We start from the raw sequence: 7,198 nt of genomic DNA on the forward strand, positions 1-7,198 counted from the left end.
TTTCTTTCAATTACTCTCCAAGGAGGCATATGGTGCTTAGGACTGCAGAGGTGAGCAGGGCAGGGAGCATGGTTTAATGGCATCTCTCTTCCCAGCTTCAAGTTTAGTGGCTTCATTTCATAGCATGAAATTGGCCATGGTGGAAGTATTGACACCATGGAAATTGGCAAATACTATAAATCAGGGATTGTTTGCTTGTTTTTTGGGTAGCTGGTTGTTAAATATTTACCAGCACACTGCTAGTATGGAACCAAGGCTACAGGGAGGCTCGGTTCTCAACTAGAAGATGGCAGTGGAATTGCAGGTAGGTACTTAGGCTAAGACAGACTCCATGGAAAGCTCCTGTACCCTTTGACAACTGCAGACAGAGTAAGGAGTCAACTTAATAGAACGCTTCCCTGGGGTTCTCCTATTCACTGTAGAACTTACACAGAAATTCTGTCTCTTAACTTTGGAAGCCAGAGGCTTGTTTGAACTCATTTATTGTTTATTCATTTATTCAACAAGTACTAATCAAAGGCTTATCATGTGCCCGGGTAGCATTAGACCATCAGGGTAATGAGACAGATTGTTCCTGCCCTCATGGGACTTATTGATGATCAAATGTGGCTTGTAAACTCATTTAATACAGCCTTCAAGTTAGGGGTGGGATTTCTTTGGAAGGAATGATGCTAAAGCTGAAACTCCAGTACTTTGGCCACCTCATGCGAAGAGTTGACTCATTGGAAAAGACTCTGATGCTGGGAGGGATTGCGGGCAGGAGGAGAAGGGGACGACAGAGGATGAGATGGCTGGATGGCATCACTGACTCGATGGACGTGAGTTTGAGTGAACTCCGGGAGTTGGTGATGGACAGGGAGGCCTGGTGTGCTGCGATTCATGGGGTCACAAGGAGTCAGACACGACTGAGGGACTGAACTGAACTGAACTGAACTGAAAGAAGGAAGAGGAAGAAGAGGAGATAAGACAGAGACCCTGTGTGGCCTGCAAAGCCTAAAATATCTACAAAGCTGGAGGCATAACCCTCCAGACAATACTACAAAGCTAATCAAAACATTGTGGTATTGGCACAAAAACAGACATATGGATCAATGGAACAGAATAAAGAGCCCAGAAATAAACCCACCCACCTATGGTCAGTTAATCTTCAACAAAGGAGGCAAGAATATAAAATGGAGAAAAGACAGTCTCTTCAACAAGTGGTGCTGGAAAAGCTGGACAGTTTCATGTAAATCATTGAAGTTAGAACACACCCTCAACACAACACACAAAAATAGCTCAACCAATTAAATAGCTTATATATAAACTTAAAATAGCTTAACCAATTAAATATAAGACATGATACCATAAAACTCCTAGAAAAGAACATAGGCGAAACACTCTCTGGCATGAACCATATTTATGCTTTCTTAGGTCAGTCTCCCAAAATTATAGAAATAAAAGCAAAAAATAAACAAATAGGATATAACCAAACTTATAAACTTTTTCACAGTAAAGGAAACCATAAACAAAATGAAAAGACAACCTAAAGACTAGAGAATTTATTTGCAAACAATGTAAGCAACAAGGGCTTAATTTCTAAAATAGACAAACTGCTCATACAACTCAATACCAAAAAAACAAACAACACAATCAAACACTGGGCAGAAGACCTACATAGACAATTCTCTGAAGAAGACATAGAGATAGCCAACAGGCACATAAAAAGACACTCATTATTGCTAATTATTAGAGAAATGCACATCAAAACTGCAATGAGGCATCACCTCACACCAGTCAGAATGATGACCATAATAAATGCTAGAGAGGGTATAGAGAAAAGGAAACCCTCCCACACTGTTGGTAGGAATGTAAATTCATGCAGCTGCTATGGAAAACAGTATGGAGGTTGCTTTAAAAATTTAGAATTACCATATGACCTAGCAATTCCACTCCTGGGCACATATCCAGAGAAAACTCTAATTCCCTAATTCAAAAAGATACATGTACCCCAACAACCACTGCAGCACAAGACACAGAAGAAACCTAAATGTCCATCAACAGACGAATGGATAAAGAAGATGTGATACACCCACAAATAAACATATTAATAAATGGAATTAGAGATTATCATACTAAGTGAATTGTCAGACAAAGAAAGACAAATATCAAATGATATCACTTATCTATGGAATCTTTAAAAAAGTGATGAAGTGAAGTGAAGTCATTCAGTCGTGTCCGATTCTTTGCGACCCCACGGACTGTAGCCCACCAGGCTCCTCCGTCCATGGGATTCTCCAGGCAAGAATACTGGAGTGGGTTGCCATTTCCTTCTCAGAAACAGACTCACAGACAAATTTATGGTTACCAAAGGGGAAAGGGAAGAAGGGATAAATTAGGAGATTGAAATTAACAGATATACACCACTATACCTCTTGCCTGGAAAATCCCATGGACGGAGGAGCCGGGTAGGCTGCAGTCCATGGGGTCGTGAAGAGTCGGACACGACTGACCGACTTCACTTTGACTTTTCACTTTCATGCATTGGAGAAGGAAATGGCAACCCACTCCAGTATTCTTGCCTAGAGAATCCCAGGGATGGGGGAGCCTGGTGGACTGCCGTCTATGGGGTCGCACAGAGTCGGACACGACTGAAGCGACTTAGCAGCAGCAGCAGCAGCAGCAACACCACTATACATAAAATAGATAAACAACAAGCAAAGCACAGAAAATTATATTCAATATCTTATAACAAATCATAATGGGAAAGAATATGAAAAATACATATATACATACACATAAATGTTTCTGAATTACTTTGCCATATACCGAAACTATTAATAATATAACACTGTAAATTAACTATACTTCTATCAAAAAAAAAATTTACTGTCCAGCCCATTACAAAAAAACTTTGTCAAATTTTTGTCTAGCAGCAGAGATAAATCTTACTTTTTCACAGCCCCCACAGTCAGCCATTAAAAGACCAAGGTCTGAATCAGGACTTGACCAAGGAAAGAACCATGAGTAGAGGAGGTGGTGCTTAAAAGGAATGAGTCTAGATATCTCCTGGGCTACAGCCCAGTGTTAGCTTATAAGAAATCGGTAAATATTTGTAAATATTCAGCTAAGTGGACCAGAGAATGAGACTGAGGCACACAAGTTGAGTGCAAGAAGAAGGTAGGTAAGCCTAAGAAGTCAAGAGGAAACAAAGTCAGATGACCTTTACTTTTGGTTGAGCAGTGAAGATAGAGAACAGTAACAACAGCTAACACTTCTAGAATGCCTGCTGTGTGCCAAATCCTATTCCAAGTACATTGTTCATTGTAACACATTTAATGTTCTCAACAGCCCTGTGAGGTTGGTCCTATTCTTATTATTCCCACTTTACAGAGGAAGAAACTGAGGTACAGACAGGCAAAGTAACTTGCTAACAGTTGCACAGCTCATAAGTAATAAAACCAGGATTTAAAACCAGAAAATCCTTTTTAGGATCTATGTTCACACTGCACTCTCTCTCAGATAGACTGGTAGGAAAAGCAAAGAGAGTAGGTGGAAAGGGGGAAGAGGAGTGTGGTGATTAGTTGCATCTGAACCCAAGGACAGACAGACAGGGAAAAGCAAGTCATATTTTTGGAGGAAAAATCCAGGCCACACTCAGAGGTGGCAGTGAGCATTTTCCAATCACTTCACAGTCATGGTTAATGCCGCTCTGTGCCAGGCTCTGTGACAGAAGCCAAGGGTACAGAGATGCGTTTGACTTGGGCTAGAGGGGATGCAGTCATGAGTTAACAGGCAATGCTAATACAGCACTGTGGAGAATTAAGTCCTTTACAGCACTGTGGAGGCCCAGCAAGGAAAGAAACTCCACCCAGTATATTTGGAAGCTGTACTAGTAAGCTTAGAGCCAGGTGCCAGGATGTAGGATGCAGAGCTTGCGCTGTCTTGGGTCACCTGGATAAACCACCTCCATAATATGTCACAAAAAGACAAGGTTCAAAGGAGCACTGCAGAGTCCAACAAATATCCACATGCCAAACAAATGAAGCAAAGGCATAAATTCTGAAAGAAGTAGTGGGTCAAAAACCCAGCAGCTATAAGAATTAGGGGTACGGTGGCAGGTAGGCAGCTGGAGAGCCCAGATCAACCAGCAGAAGCCAGAACAGAGCAAGCAGAGATGGACAAAAGGGACCTAGACATGCCAGGGTCTTCATGCCATGCCATCTTTCCTACCTCACAGCTTTGTCCCTCATCTTATTTCCTAGCAGCTGACAAGCTACCAGCCTTAAGAATCAGGAAGTTGCTGACTTTGGTGCCCCCTAGTGCTGGGGAAGACCGGTCCAGAGTTAAGCATTTAATGCTAATACTTCTATATTCTGCCACCATCCAGCTAACCTTCCCAGGATGAGCTAACCGTCTTCCTCTAAAAGGAAAAGTCCAGCTCCTTTTCTCACTCGCATTTCTTCCTGGAAACATTCCATCCAGAGCTTAAGGCTGCCAGTGACCTGACACTGTTGATGATTTCACAGTCTCCCTCTGGGAAATGAAGTGACTTAGCAGTCATTAAGACCAAGATAACAGTGCAAGTTGTCAGTGGTTCCTTGCAGAGCAGAGAAATGTCAAGGCTGTTGGGTGTCTAAATGGAGTCGCAGGTCCTAGGGTTAATGTAACGGGGAAAAAAAATGACAGTGTACAGAGTTGAAGGCTAGTCCAACAATTATCAAGTCCCCAGGGAGTCTCAATAAAGACTTGTTGACTCTGTTCTAACAATAGGAAGGGTGGTATGCTACACCATAGTTCTTCCTTCCTGATTTCCAGCATACTGACCCACATGCCTATACTGGACATTACCAGTGGACAATCACTGCTGTGCTTTTAATATATTAGATATCCATAGGCCATCCATGTTTGGCCAAAACCCTTCCTCAGAGGAACTATTCACCCCACCCCATCCATATGGCAAATTCCTACATGGCCTTGTCTTCCCCAACACATTCGGTTAGTTAGGGATGAAGCTCTTGACCCTGGGAGAGCTAACCAGAGCCCTTCTTTAGGATTCTCTCAACTGGAATAAGAGAATCAGTCTATGCTTATCCACACTGCATGCCCCTCTACTTGCTCTAGTGTTTCTCAGCCACTGCAACTGAGGTCTACTTGGTCTGTTTCTCTGGATTCCAACTCACTGCATCATTCTTGGCTATTTCTTCACTATCACTATGTCTTCAAAGTATTCAGACCCTCCAGCCAGCAAGATAAGTTAGCCACTGCCATCCAGCATCAAGGGCTGAGCCTAGAAAAGCATAATAAATCTGCGAATGTTGTAGAGTACAGTATAGATTAGAACTGCCACCAGAAGTCAGAAAAGGGAAAAATCAGTGTGGGGTCTTATAAAACAAATGGCTAGAATTTAGAGAGATAGAAAGGGCATTCTAATCTAGAAAAAATAATGACAATGAAGCAGAAAAGAGCTTAGGTCCAGAGGTCTGCAGACAAGAAATGAACTTGACTGGAGTGAGTCCTGTAAGAATGGGACCGTAGAGCTCTGTGGCAAGCTGCAGAGTCGGGGTTCCGTTCTACAGTATTGGGTTAAAGTTTTCCAGAACACAGCTGACTTCAAGAGATACCGAGTAAAATTCAGACGGCAAGAGGGCAAAACTGACTACTATGCTCAGAAACAATTGGTAATCCAAGATAAAAATAAGTACAACACATCCAATTACAGAATGATCATTCATGTAACAAACAGAGATATCATTTGTCAGACTGCTTATGCCTGTATAGAAGGACATATAACAGTTTGTGCAGTTTATGCTCACGAACTCCCAAAGTATGGTGCGAAGGTTGGCCTGACAAATTATGCTGTGGCACACTGTACTGGCCTGCTGCTGACCTACAGGCTTCTGAATAGGTTTGGTATGGACAAAATTTATGAAGGCCAAGTCGAGGTGACTGGAGAGGAATACAATGTGGAAAGCGTTGATAGTCAACCTGGTGCCTTCACCTGTTACTTCGATGCAGGTCTTGCCAGGACCACTACTGAGAATAGTTTCTGGGGCCCTGAAGGGAGCTGGCAATGAAGGTTTGTCTATCCCTCACAGTACCAAATGGTTCCCTAGTTATGATTCAGAAAACAATGAATTCAGTGCTGAGGTACACCGAAAGCACATCATAGGGCAGAATGCTGCAGATTACATGTATTATCTGATTGAAGAGGATGAGGATGCCTACAAGAAACAATTCTCTCCATTCATAAAGAACAACATAACTCCATACATGATGGAGGAGATGTATAAAAAAGCTCATGCTGCAATATGAGAGAATCCAGTGTATGAGAAGAAGCCTAAGAAAGAAGTTAAAAAGAAGAGGTGGAATTGGCCCAAAATGTCACTTGCTCAGAAGAAAGATCAGGTAGCTCGGAAGAAGGCAAGCTTCCGTAGAACTCAGGAATGGGCTGCTGGGAGTTAATAAAGTGAAAGTGAAAGTGAAAGTTGCTCAGTCATGTCCGACTCTTTGCGACCCCATGGACTGTATAGTCCATGGAATTCTCCAGGCCAGAAGACTGGAGTGGGTAGCCTTTTCCTTCTCCAGGGGATCTTCCCAACCCAGGGATCGAACCCAGATCTCCCACATTGCAGGCGGATTCTTTACCAGCTGAGCCACAAGAGAAGCCCAGGAATTGATAAACCAAACCACAATCTTCTATCTGGATTTTTCAGGTAAAGACAATAATAAACATATCAAACAAGAAAAAAAAAAAAAGGGAACATAATGCCATCCGCAGCAACACGGATGGACCTAGAGATTATCACACTAAGTAAATCAGACAAAGACAAATATATGGTATCACTTATACATGGAATCTAAAAAAAAGATACAAATGAATGTATCTGCAAAGCAGAGACAGATTTACAGACTTTGAAAACAAATTTATGGTTAAGGAAAGGGAAATGTTGAGGGGAGGGATAAAGTAGGAATTTGGGACTAACACATATACATTCCTACATATAAAATAGATCATCAACAAGGACCTACTGTATAGTACAGGAAACCCTCCTCATTATTCTATAAACACCCAAATGGGAAAAGAATCTGAAAAAGAATGGATACATGTATGTGTATAACTGAATCAGTTGTATACCTGAAACTAATGCAACATTGTAAGTCAACTATACGGCAAAATAAAATAAAAATTTAAATTTATAAAATGGGACCAAATTAG

The 7,198-nt window shown here is 41.7% G+C and overlaps 1 pseudogene; it reads left to right on the plus strand.

Annotated features, from left to right (window-relative positions):
* The first annotated feature begins 286 nt into the window (after positions 1-286).
* On the plus strand, positions 287-6,416 carry LOC128052116 (60S ribosomal protein L5-like; annotated as a pseudogene).
* Positions 6,417-7,198: the final 782 nt, after the last annotated feature.

This window comes from Budorcas taxicolor, chromosome 8 (genome assembly GCF_023091745.1).
Source record: "Budorcas taxicolor isolate Tak-1 chromosome 8, Takin1.1, whole genome shotgun sequence".
Classification (NCBI taxonomy): domain Eukaryota; kingdom Metazoa; phylum Chordata; class Mammalia; order Artiodactyla; family Bovidae; genus Budorcas; species Budorcas taxicolor.